We start from the raw sequence: 13901 nt of genomic DNA, 5'->3' as shown, positions 1-13901 counted from the left end.
AAGAGCGAGGGGTTTACCGGTTTATATTCTGAAAGTTATGGGAGAGAAACATGATTTAAATCAGGTTTAAAACTTTAGATGGTTTATAAGTGGGTGTAGGGTGTTCGCAAACATGTGAAATCAATATGGAAGAATGTAAATGTAAAATAAATCTATAGAATGTGAAGACAATGATTTTAAAATAAAACAAGATTTTTACAAATGTGGTTTGCATCAAATTTATAGGGATATTAAAAAGAGAATGTGATTTGTGGTACGAGGGTGGAAAATTTGATGCACTTTTGTTGAATGTAGTAGGTAGTATTTTAGAGAAAGATAGAGATAATATATAGATACAGTGGAGGAAACTGTGGGTGAGTACTTTAATTGAAATTCTATCAAATGGAAAACTTGTAATTAAATTGGTTTTAGTTTATAATCGTTTCTTTTTTTTTTCTTTCTGATTTTGTTAAAGGGTGAATTGTTAATCTTTTGTTGTAAATAGTGTTTTGTATATAATAAAAAAGATGTTAAAATGTGCCCGATCTCGGAAGCTAAGCAGGGTCGGTCGGGCCTGGTTAGTACTTGGATGGGAGACCGCCTGGGAATACCAGGTGCTGTAAGCGTTTTGCTCCAGCAGAGGGTTCTCTTGTGTCATGCGTTGAGCAACTGCCTTTTATTTATCACCCTAATGTTGTGTCTTTTTATTGGACTAAATGCAGTTTGTTAGTACATTCAGCATTTGTTTTTAGGCTAGGAGACTGTCAATGTCTAGTCCATTAGGTCCTGTAAAATCCCTTCAATGTTTTGCGTAAGTTTTTCCTGTATATATGAATTACAAATCAATCATGTTTAGTCTGTTGTATAGTTACAATGTGTAATCATTGATATCCCAGGAGCAGTAAACACTGAAGTGTATAATTGTAATACATACATGCAGACACCGCATCGTTTGATATGACTGAAAGTGTCTGTCATACCTGGACCACACCTTTATTTGCCAAGGAAGAGTACATGGTCAGTGAATATATTCAATGTACGGGCTACAATATGGGAATCTCATACGTGGTAATAACTAAAATACATGTGTAGATAGGTCTTGCATCCTTGGCACAAACGGTATATATTCACTCTAGGCGTCATGAATGCCATTCAGACTTGAGGTTCATTGATTGGTATGAATATTAGTTCAGAAATACTTTAGGGTCCATACCCAGAGCGGCAACAGTTATTTTTAATCCGACTCCAGCAAGTAAATAGCTAGCCATGTTACTTCAGCTGCATTGCAAGGCAAGCTTACAATTGTGCAGTCAACGCTTTAGCCAGCTAGATTCTTTACATCCACTGTTTCACAAGACATCCTGGTTTGTTGGTTCTCAGGAGTCCCTGAAAGACAAATTCATTCTCCTAACACTTCTTAGTCTGAACTTGCTAAATAGAGATTTTCGTAATTTTGACTTTGACAAAAAAATATATATATAGCCGCATCTCTACATTATCACATTCCTCTCAAATTGTACCTTTGCTTGACTCGTTAAGACAACTTCCATCTGTTTTGTCAGCAATCTTCGTTGAGCGCCACAAAGCAAGGGTGGCTGGTGTCAAAATTAGTATTTGGTCATCAAAGCCTTGGGACCCAAATGCATAATGATTGCGCCAACTCCCCCTTGTGGTGGTCTGGAGCAATGAAGCCGTCCCGCGGTGCAAGCTCACAACTTTTAAAGGAGTGTCTTCAGTCCCCGCTGTTCCGTACGGTGTGTGTTGAAATCTTATCCTGATGCGGAATAGATTGCAGCGTATTCATAGCTCTACCTTCGTAGTTCGGGCTTGGAGATTGTGAAGAGATGTCTTATGGGGAATGCATGGGTGTCCGAGCTGTGCGCTAGTAGTTTTAGAAAACAGACACCTCGGTACATTCAGCTTGTCAACACTTCTTACACAAACAAGTAGCGATGAAGTCAAGCTTCCCATTTGAGCCATGAGAGATTGACATGCATATCATTAAAGAAGAAATGTCCATATTTGGATGGAAACCAAGCTAGTGAGAGGTATCAGGAAAGTTGTAATTTCAGTTGAAAATTACCAACACTGCATCCAACCACAGCCTGCTGGTTTCACTTTGGCAAACCACCATCTGCTATAACATTGAGTCATTTCATCCTACTGGACATTGGAAAGCTTTTGTTTCATTTCCATTGTTTGTCCTAGATGGGAATTGGTGTGCAACACTTATCACCCTCCGGTGGATGGTTCAGAGTTCCATGCTTACAAAAGGGTTGATTGATACATGTCAGATGACAAGCCTACGACATGGTGTTAAATGCAAATCAGATACAATTAAGGTAGCTCCAACGGTTAGGATTGTTTTTATATAGAACACTTTATTTGACATGTTAGAACAAGACATTACACCCAAAGAATGTATCCAGAAGAAACATATAAATGACGCTCCTCAAAGAGGTCTTTGACATGTCGTTGACCTGTTGAGAGAGAACCTATTAGTTCAGTTATGGTCTGCCAGGGTCTGAAAAGCATAAAACAAGACCTACCTCTTTTCGGGTTGTCCTGATTCACACATTGTCCACTACAGGGGCCGCCAGACGGACTACTGGCATCACAGATGACCACATCACAATGGACAAAGACCTAGGAATCAAAGATTTGATGTGTCAGATGTTATTTATTTTTTAAAGGGATGATTGCCACTCAAACAAAATAACCAATAAAGATTGTTGGGTGAACTTTGTTACCTGGCCACTCGGCTCAAGCGCATCCTCGGCGAAGGAAAACATATAGGCCTCAAAGCGTTTGACGTGAGGGGGGAAGTGGACCCTGGCGTCAGCTACCACCGGGTGGAAGACAACACGGTATGGATCCTCGGGGTTCTCACAGCTGCCAGTGGAGAGAGGGACTAAGTTAGGAACAAGAAACGCTGCAAACCCCAACCGCCTTGTGTACGAAGTCTTGTGGTGGTGTCATGACTGCCCTGTGAGGATCAGATCAATTTACAGCAGAAGTGGGTTCTTTCTCCCCCTCCAGTATGAACTGAAGTAATGTTTTTGCCAACAGGCTTTCCCCAACAAAAAAATCACCTTTGTCTTGAAAAAACATATTTCATGTAAAGGCTCGAGACTTCCTACCTGTAGAGTGAGCACGTTTCTAGTAAAAATCACAAAATAAAAACCAATATGACATTCATTTTCTATAGCTAATCTGACCAGTCTTCTGCTAGAAATATTGTTCCAGTATTCACTTTTGAACGTGTTAGAGAAACGCCCCTAGAAAATGTGCATAGTAAGTAGCCATGCCACGAGGAACATCAGAGCGGGTCAGACTGACAGAAGCGTCCCCGGCGGCCAGAGTGCATAAGAGGAACGGTAATAGAAATTAACATTAGACCAGAAAACCGTGAGGCGCAAGCTACACGTTCAGAACTTTCCTAAACTCACAAGTACCTAGAAAAATGAACATAAGTGGGACCATTCTGCTACTATATCCAAACCATCCTACTCATCACCCACTGAGGAATCAGTGACAGGGTTGATTAGCCCATCTTCCAGAACAATCCATCCTGTAGTTCTGTTCAAGACTAGTCATTGGAGCCACGGACAACCAACGACATTGTGACCTCATGTAGCCAATCAGAGAGAAGACAAGCCACCTACCTTTCCACAGCGGCATCCCACAAATACATTCATGCTTTTACTCCAAGCTGGTGCCGGTTCGTGTGTTCAAAAACGTATCAACGATAAGTGTCCCTTACGGAACGGGGGGGGGAGGGGGGGGGGGAGAAACCTTGTAACAAGCCGTCATATTGTGTCACCTGTGTGTTTAGCCTGTGTTATTTAGTTAGCTAGTAATTCAATTAAACCAACTTGTATAGTACTGAATCATAAGGCTGGGGTTTCTGCAGCTGCAAGGAGGATACGATGTAATGGTTCATAAGTTCACTATCAATTTAATAGATTTCTACCGTCTAGAGTTTAAGTCGGGAGACGGTAACTTTAAAACCGCTTCCTCGGCACCCCAAATCCTAACATGATTCATTTAGAGTCGCCTAACAATTTAACAGTCCTCAGATAATTCAAGGTCACGACAGTGGTTTGTCATTTCTGATCTTTTGGCCCATCAGACTTGGATGAATCTGATTTAGTACGTTTTTATTTTATTTTAAAGAACAGAAATTGGGCTTTCCGTCAACAATATTTATTTATGTCTACTGCAATGGCTTGTTAAATGACGGATGTCAAACATGAATATTCAATTCCATTGACATGAGGTGAAACGTCCCTCTAAATGGTTCTTAAAATTCTAAATTATCCAGAATTTAAGACTACAGGCGACCTGAATATTGATCAATTGACCGTGGTTTAACCAAAGTTGCCGAATAGACAGTCGGTATCAAGGCAATCATATTTTTCAACACAAGTACTTCATTTTAAACAAGAATTATGCAATGCGCCAGAGCAATTTGCATCTTTGGGAGGTTTATCCTTTACTGTTTAACTGCCCGATATTAGCAAAAAAGGAATTTGTGAAATCTGAAGATGTTACATTGAGACAAACGCCCACACCAGTACAAATCCACTTGAGCTGACAGACGATGGTCAGGATTTTGCACAGCAAGATAGTTGCAGCTGAAGTGACAAATCTGAACTACCCATTTTTTGCACAGCCATGTGAATGTTGTCTTTTCCTATGATCTACAAAACATTTTCAGCTTGTTTTTTTTTAAACTGCTATGACATTGCTGATTTAATAAACAGCTGTAAAGTTACTCCGTGTCCACATTGCCAAATTTAGGTTTTTGATACCATTTCATAAAAATGGTAAAATTGCGTGATTTGATAGTATTTGCAAACCGATCCCCCAAATGAATGGTTTTGACCAATAAAGTTGCTTCACTACACTGCTTGGTGTAACATGCATCCAGATACTGAAAAGGCACCCGCAAAATAGTGTCATTTGCAGCGTGCATAATCATGGTCAAAGTCATTGTAGCCCATTACAATGTAGGAAAAATAAGTCATCTTTCAATAGTAACCCAATTTAAATTCTTGAGATAAAAATTAGGCCAGCGTGTCCATCTGTAGCAAAGTGCTCACCCAAATCAAAAATGTAGTAACTTTTTTTAATATGAACATTAGCTAGCTAAATAAGGTTAGCAAGACGCTGCTACACTTGACCGTGGTATTTGTTCATGTTTAGAAACTCCCAATTAGCGCATTCCTCTAGGACAGGAAATTCCATTGAAAGTGGCATCAACTTCTGGGGATCCTGTCAACTGATCCTATTCAGTTTCAAACATCCATGCTGCACAGGCATCTGAACCATCCTTTAGGTTTAGTGCAATAACTGATTTAAACACAAGAGGTCACTTGTGCCTGAATTCAACCCAAACAACTATTCAGTCAGTGTTAAGAGCAGTTGTTTGAAACCAACCGGAAAAGCAAGCCAAGCTTGCCAGCCGCTCTTGATTTCCAGTCGACTGACCATCAGCTTGGCACAACACTGAACTGTAGCAAACCAAAAGGATAACATTGAGTAAAAAGGTGTAGGTAATGCCAACATTAACCTTTTCACACACACACACAAGTTCCAAATATCTTAAACAGTCGCCCCAGTGGGAGTTGATTTTATGCACGTGGTCAGAATGCACTCACCGTTCCAACATGTGGACATTCAACCCGCGCTGACCTCAGTCCAAGGCGATTTTTCTATAGGCCGTTTCAACATCTAATTTTGCCTCATTCACAAAGGGCGCCCATTTCACTGTTGCAGACCATTTCGATTTGAGAATTTAATGAGCTGGACAAACTTTCCTTCAAAAGAAAGCCCAAGCACTTCCCCAGATCAAGTATACCGTCCTTGCACATGTATTGCCTTCCTTACAATTAACTGTGAACATGCGTGCATTCCTATCAAAGTCTTATTTTCTGTGTAACGTGTTGTCGTTTCTACTGTAGCGTACCGTAAGTATAATGTACTCAGCGTTTTATTAATGCATTCTGATTCTTGCCTAGATTGTAATGGACACGTGTGTAAAACACTTGAAGGTGGCACTGAATATGAGCTAATGCTAACGCCATACAATGCAGTCAGGTTCATGTACACGTATGTCAGACTTATGGTGATCGCAACTGGAGTACCCCATTGTCTTGAATGCACTGAAATCGTTAGTTGATTTGAACACGGCATCAGAGTGTAGACTATGGTACCTCAGGGTTGCCAGATCAGACCCCCCCCCCCCCCCCTTTCCAGGGGTATATAGCTTATATAGTCTTCCGCCATTTATTGTTGATAAATTCCCAGATCTTAGTAATATTTCCTGCATCATCCTCTTCACAATACCTTCCCCAAGGACTTAACCCCCAATAATGGATTGTGCTATATCTTGCAACTCTGTTTAGCTTTCGTGCTACGGTTGTATTTGGGGAGGTGACAACAATTGGCTTTTGGAATAGTTACCTGTAAACTACTTGTCATGTGTACGCTGTAACAAGTACAAAGATTAGTCACATGCTGAAGTGGCCAAACTGAGTTAAGATCTCAGGCAACGGGCGCAGTGAACAGCATTCTAGGAGTTCTTGCTTGACAAACATGGATTCCATACTTTCTAAACTAGATTTACATGGCTCCCTCCCACAAGTCAACCTGTTATTTAGACTAGATAACGTTAACATTTATGTTTTACAAGCAAAGGTGGAATAAAGTTGTGAAGACCTTTATTTCTCATCAGTACAAAACATTTCTTAGATGCTTTTCAGACAATGCGGTTTAGAGTCGTTTGATGCAGCATACATTGATGCAGTACCAATGATACACTGCAGGGATTACTCAGCGATAACACGCGCCAGATTCTCTCATAAGTGTTAAATTGGGTGGAGATCTGGTGACAGACCGCACATGGCTCACATCGTTTTTAAGCATTGTGACCACTCAACCTATGGATGGGGGCATAGCCACGGTAGCTAAAGTAAATGGCCTGCCAAGCATGATAGGTTGCTAATTACTCAGGAACCACACCTGTGGAATAACACTTGTTTAGGCCCAAAAACAACATGTTACCCATTAATGATGAGATTCCACCGGGGTCGGGAGTTGCGGTCTTCGTTGAGGGTGGCCCAGCAGTGGTCAAGCACCAGCGCTACCTTGGGATCAGAGGACGTGGTCAGCGCCACCTCAAAGTGCAGAGGCTGTCTCAGGTACCTCACCACTGGATAGTCCTCCTCCTGGTGGAATGTGTTATACGAGGCGTCTGGAACACAGAACAAGACAACCGGGGTCGTGTTCAGTGGGCACCATCTGAACTTGTCCATTAAGAAATGCTCGTTTATCATATCCTGTTGTGCCCCGATGAACACAAGCCATTTATAGCAAACACTACCCACCCCCCACCAGAGGCTTCTAACAAATTCCCAAATCAGCACCTCACCGTTACTCCATAGCCACACCTGTAGATCTCAGAAAGCAAGAGAAATATCATTAGGCTTAGATTTTTGGGAATGGTTTTGTAAAGGAGACCTTCCAAGATACTTTTAGAGGCTAGGGGTCAAGTTGAAATTCTGAATTTGTGCACGCTTACCCTGAGCGAGTCTCATTCTGACCATTAGCCGACCCGTCCCAGTCGCGGCAAAAGGCTCGTTGTCACGCGGCCTGGTCAGGAAGGCCAATGTGCGAGTGATGTTGGCCACATAGTAGCAGGAAACCTTTAACCTAAAAAGAGGGATGTGAGCAACTTCAATAGGGGAAACTTCAAGCAGTGGAGTGGACACTGGTAGTAGAGGCCCATTTTCCCTGTATACAAAGTATTGAGCAATTGGTGAAGAAAAAAAATGCCCTATAACAGCTACAATTGTAATGCGTAATGCACTTACTGATATTCCTCCTCTGAAGACGTCGTGGCATTCCGCTTCACCTCAAGTTCATCTGGCAAGGAGATTTCGTTCTCATACAGCATGACATTGTTGATAAACTATGTAGTAGAGGGGAATTGCTTATTACAGCCTGCAGAAGCAAACAGTCCGTAAATACACAGTACCCATCACCTCAGGGTAATAGTCATTGTACCTTCCTGGTGGTGCCACAGGAGTTCACAGTGAAGTGGAAGTAGGCGACGCGATCGTCACTGTAGGTGGGACCACAGGCGGGGTCGCTCAGGGTCAGCTGACCGGGTTCAGACCGGGAGCAGACTCCACCTTCACCGCCAGCGCAGTCATCGTTCCGTTAGAGAAACACTCTTGGAGGTAGGGGAGCAAAAGACAGGTAGCCATCAGACCTGGGTTCTGCATTTGTTACACTTATTGAGCTTGCCGAGCACAGTAGAACCAATGGAATAGCACCAAAAGTGCAAACCATGCCCATCTGGCACTACTATTAGACTCACAGTATTTGCAAGGAACCCAGGTTTGGTAACCATGTTAAATGACTATTTATCAGAAGTAATTGTTTGAGAACCAACCAGTCAGCGTTTTGAGGAAGCTGCAAGCCAGGGAAAAGTATTTGATGGTCATGTTGTTGTAAGGATTCAACAGAGCCACATCCAGTCTGCTCCTGACAGAGGACGAGTGAACTGACTGGGAACCAATGGGAGAGTTCATTAGTCCAATATTGTATGCATGTACACAGGGTAAGGAAAGCGAGGCTAGCTGCAGCAATTTAGGTTAACATGTTTTGGGAGAGAGTCGTACCTCAAACACTGCGTCCGGCGAAGAGAAGGGCAACGTGATGGTGAAGTCTGTGTCGCCCTCTGTTAAATACTGTTGAGCAAACTCATGGTTAAGCAGCCGCTTGCCAACCAAGACCACAAAAAAGGGCTCTTGGTTCCTGTAGTCCACAGTGATGTGGAAGTTCCCCTGATCACAGTTGCCAGTGACTGAAGGTGGCACTACAAGGACAAACAGGGTTGTGTTCAATTATTAAGCACAAAAAACAGGAAGGTACTACTTGAACTTGTCAAGACGAAACCTTGTTTAGATTGCAAAATGTTTTGCTACGGTGGGACTGAATAAAAACGATCCTGGCAAATCAGGAACAGGACAACTGGGTCCAACTACTCTAAAGCTTAACATTTTCTTTGTAGAGAGACCGCATAGAAAAACCCTACAGTATGGCTAGTTGGGCTTTCACTGCCAATTTCCTTTCAGGGCAATCATTAACGAGAGGAAACCATTCAACAGTAGTTTGGAGTAGTCCAGAGACATACCAATGTCCAGCAGTACAGCGTCCACAACGGCAGAGTGAGAGAAAGGCGCGTACTCTGGAAAGATGACCAGGCCGTAGATCAGCTGAAGAGTGAAGGTTGTGACACCTTGTTCCGCCCTTCTCTGTAGTGAAGTTAAAAGCATTGGTCAATTGGGCAGCATTATTGTTGTAACAGAACGCTATTCAACATCAACTGACAACTAAGTACACATGGGTACTATTAAAACAAACTATTTACTTAAAGTAACGTTGCCCTCATTCCTCTACATCAAATGCACACAACTGCCAAAATAATGGAAACACTTGAGTAAATGAGGGATACAAAATACATCTGTGCCATTATTTATATTTTGTTGGTGGCCCACTTATTAGGGCATGTACAAATCACTGCGTGTGGCTTTGCATTTAACAGAAACACACCTCCTTAAAGACCACCGGGTCTGAGAAGGGCACCTCCAGCCTGAAGGTCTTCAAGGTGTTGTCCGGGGATCTCTGCTCCCGAACATTGAAACCCCTGGCGTTGCACTCTGCAACAGTTAGCACCATGGTGGGAAAGGTGATGTTCAGCAGCTCCACATCAAGGTTGAAGGTCCCCAACTCAAGCACAAACACTGCCTGCTCAGGAACTGTGTCTAAGGGCGTGTCTGTTCATTGGCAAACAAAGGAAACATTTTGAAATGCGGTACAATGGAAGTTGAAAATTGACATTTGTTATTGGGTAAGTCCAGGTATTGCCTCCCCGTTTCAGTACATTTCCTTCTGTTTTGTGCCTAATGAACAACCCAGGCATCCCAAATTACCATAGGCACTATTTAACTAAACCAGACTCACAGTTGCGAACTTGTGGAGGCCTGGCCATCAGAGGTGTTGTGATAGGGAAGAGGACTTTATAGCTGGTGTCCTCGTGTGCGACCTCCTCGAGCCACAGCAACTCAAGCATGGGCTCAATGGTGTAAGTGACAAAGTACTGGTCATCCTGAATATGGCTCTGTAAGGGAGACGAGGGATGCAGTCAGGCTGTAATACACAATTGGAGTGCAAAAAAAGGTAAATGTTCCTTATAAGCCAGAATGTTAAATACAATTATTCTACCGCTTGTCTTTTTGCCGCTCGTAATTTAAGACAAAATATCCAAAGGAAAGTATTGGTTACCAGACTTGAGAGCTGGTAGGTGTATGGTTGGCAACTTGCATTTCCGGCGGTGTGCATTTTCAGAGCAACTGACACGTAAAGTAAACACTTGCACAATATGTAATCAGCAGCCGAGTGTTCCTTGCATTCAGTTGAGTGGCAAAGCTACCGGCTACCTAAAAAGTCAGGTAAACAATACTTTAGTGTGGATATTTGGTCTCAAATTTCAAGCGGCTAAAGGACAAACTGCAAAGACAAGCGGTAGAGTATGTTTAAATGTAATTTTATGCAAAATTCACACAATTCTGCAATCCATTGTATATTAGCCTGATTAAGCAGACAATTGCTCAATAAGAAACATTTTACACAAGACAACCTTTCTAGGAGTTTACCCATGAGAGATGGCAAAGGGTTACTGCAAAGCACTGACAACTGCTGTAGTAAAAAGGGCTCTACAAATAAGACAGAAATTAAACAGGAACATTTTACTAATCCAATGCTGACCTTGAAATAGCCGCCAACCGCCCCCACCGGAATTTCAACAATAATATGAGCCTCTGTGACTAAAACAGAGTAGTTTCTGGCAGCCATTTCCTCAGTGTCCAGCCTCTTAGCGTCAATTCCCATGTACACCTCCAACATGGTGAAGGCATCAGAGGAGAAAAGTGGGTCTATGTGCTTGGGCATGTACCAGGTGATCACTTCTGGAGTAAAGGCCACTGCCTCTGCAGTGAAACAAGAAGCCAAGGGCACATCAAAACAGAACATTTTCCCAACTGAACACTACATGAAAGTCTTGTCTGGAGCCAATTAAGAACTGGGCTTATAGGATCTTAAATTATTTCACACTCAACCTGGTGTTGGACAAACAGCTGTGGCATCTACTCGAGTAACCAGCCACTTCTGCTCAAAGAAGGTTGAGGTTGAGAGCACCCGCATCGGAACCCCAGCTACCTGTTCAGGGGGCAACCACATCAGGGCCATGTTCAGTAGGGCACACCGTATTAACAATATGTTGCAGAGTTCAGGTAGGGCCACCGTTTCCAAATGTTTGCTCTACTGAACATGAACCAGTTCATGGAGGTCAGCTTACATTCTGGAGGTATGTCTCCTCTGCATTATGAGGGCTTCTTAACACCAGCCGTGTGGGAGTGTTGGCTATTGCATAGCCCTTTCTTTGGACCTCATCCACATTCATGACATTCTTGCTAGGACTAAAGACGACTGCTGTCATTTTGTATCCTGAAGCAACAGCCTGTCTCAGGAAATGGAAACATGAATTAAACAAAATTGTCAAACGCACATTGTTTAGCGCCATCCTGTCATGTTGTAGTGAAATTACAGAAACTGAAATATGGCTACCTCAGCTCCTCTACGGAAGTTGCCGCTCTTTGCTTTCGGGCCCCCAGTGGTCTGTTCGGGGACGGTTTGGATGTCTGGAAGAGTCCTTCTGACAGACACCTAGAGAAGGCCATTATTCCCTATGCATTTTCTCCCTCCCATACAATAGGAAATCAAGGGCCAGTTCTCAATCTGTCCACTCCCCTCCTTAAATGCATTGAGAATAGGCCAAAATTCCTCACCTCTAAAGTTCACCTATGTGCATTTTGAAGAGGCGAGTGGAATTGAGAGTCAAGACCTCTAGGTTGTGTTGCAGAAGAAGTGAAAACACTGGACAGTTGTAGCTCTAAGACAGATCATTTATACAGGCAGTACGACAAGCGCGACTGTAAACATGTCCATTGGGGCATGCTCTGCTCACTTGCCTCCATGTAGTTGCGGTCACACAGAATCTCTCGGGATGTCCAGGGGGTGTAGCTACAAGTTTTTCCCACTCTATACACAGGGTCTTCAGTCATGTGGTTTCCTGGCAGCCTGAACTGCATGACCAAGCTGAACATCTTATCATCCTAAAATGAAGGGGGGAAGAGAAAAAAAGCCTTCACTATATTGCAAAAAACAAAATTCAGGTGACATTCATGCAAGTTATAGACTGTGGCAAAATTGGCTATATGAATGCAGCTGCCACTGTATTGAAGCCACACTACAGGAGAAGAGCTCAATAGTTCACATCACTGCAGTCTGTATCAGAAAGTTGGCTGGCCCTCTGAAAGCCCTCCATAAACTTCTGCTGTACCTTACATCATCGTTAACTTAGAGGTAAGAGATACCAGACCCAGGGGTGGCTAACAATGGAGATCCTTTTGATATCCACAGAGTTAAGTCAAACTGCGTCGATGTTTCTGGAACCGTACTTCTAATAACCTCCATGCGCTAAATTGTATGTATTAGCACCTCTACGGCAACAACTCAGGCTTATTGAGGACCTTTTTACTGAAGAATGTGTTTAATTATTTCCATCTAGTGACGCAAATATTGACTTGTATCTTTGTGTATACAGGGCTCATCTGCAAAAGAGCCTGGTCTCAGCATGACTCCATGTCAAAGGTAAATAAAATTACATTGCTACAGTATGAGTTGCAAATGCAGTGACACTGAAAGGCAAACTGTCCATTTGAAGTACAAGCAAACACTACAGTTATTAGGGTTACCATGTTTTGGGAAAAGCAGTTTTGAAGAGAAGCAAAAAACATGGCATTCCCCATGGGGTCAAATTTAAAGCTGAATCCACACTGAGTAGCAAGGCCAGGCGTCAGGTTTATGATTTGTGTGTCATCTGGAAGGGATGGAGATGGTGTGAACACAATAGTTGACAAGCAATATCAAGCCATGAATTATGAAAGGAGAGAAAGAGAATCATAAAGAGGCAAACTCACTGAAGACAGCATCAACCTCTTCAAAAAGAGGAGCGACACTCAAACGAATAACGTTACCAAGGCATTCAGCGTTGAGGTCATCTGGAATAGGAAAAGTTAGTTAAAAATAAAATATTGTCAAACGCTTAGTGCTTAAATTTGCAGGGTGCAAAATGCATACTTATAGAATGTGGCTGTTGTGCTTGTATGCCCACAGCTGCCATCAATAGGCAAAACAACCTGTAAGGTATTTGACAAATTATGATTGATTAAAAGGAGGAAGAACACAACTCAAATGTTTGCGTCGCATAAGACTCTCCTAGGCCTGCTACTACTTACCCTGAGCTAAGGAAAATAATCATTGTAGAACAGATTTGTTCCAATAAAATACACAGCTATAGAACCTGATATTTGACCCAAAGTGTGCAGCCTACAGCCCAGGGGTATGCAACTTCTACCCTATGACAAAGGCTTCCCACACTCAGTCACCTGAACCCCAAAGGGCTGCACATTTTCTTTTTATTCCCCTAGCCCTACAAAGCTGATTCAAATAATCATCCAGCTTTGTTAATCTGAATCAGCTGTGTAGTGTTAGGACAAAACCCTAAATGTAAGGCTACTGTTCAATTTTAGAAGGGTGCTCCGCCCTCACCGCTTTTATCCATTCATGTCAGGGGCCATGGACCGGTGCGTCTCGGCTCAGGTTAATAGAACTCCCTCATTAGCAGCACAACAGCCTTTCACAGGTGAAACGCATAATTACCCAACCGTCTACAATTGTAGCCCAGACAGAGAGAAAGATATTGGCCTCTGGCCAAAATGCTGCATTTG

General features: G+C 42.7%; 1 pseudogene; it reads right to left on the bottom strand.

The window, feature by feature from the left end:
- Positions 1-2340: 2340 nt before the first annotated feature.
- On the bottom strand, positions 2341-13573 carry LOC110490725 (annotated as a pseudogene).
- Positions 13574-13901: the final 328 nt, after the last annotated feature.

The sequence above is a fragment of the Oncorhynchus mykiss genome, unplaced genomic scaffold (genome assembly GCF_013265735.2).
Source record: "Oncorhynchus mykiss isolate Arlee unplaced genomic scaffold, USDA_OmykA_1.1 un_scaffold_284, whole genome shotgun sequence".
NCBI classification, from domain to species: domain Eukaryota; kingdom Metazoa; phylum Chordata; class Actinopteri; order Salmoniformes; family Salmonidae; genus Oncorhynchus; species Oncorhynchus mykiss.
This window is presented reverse-complemented; position numbering and strand designations above follow the sequence as displayed.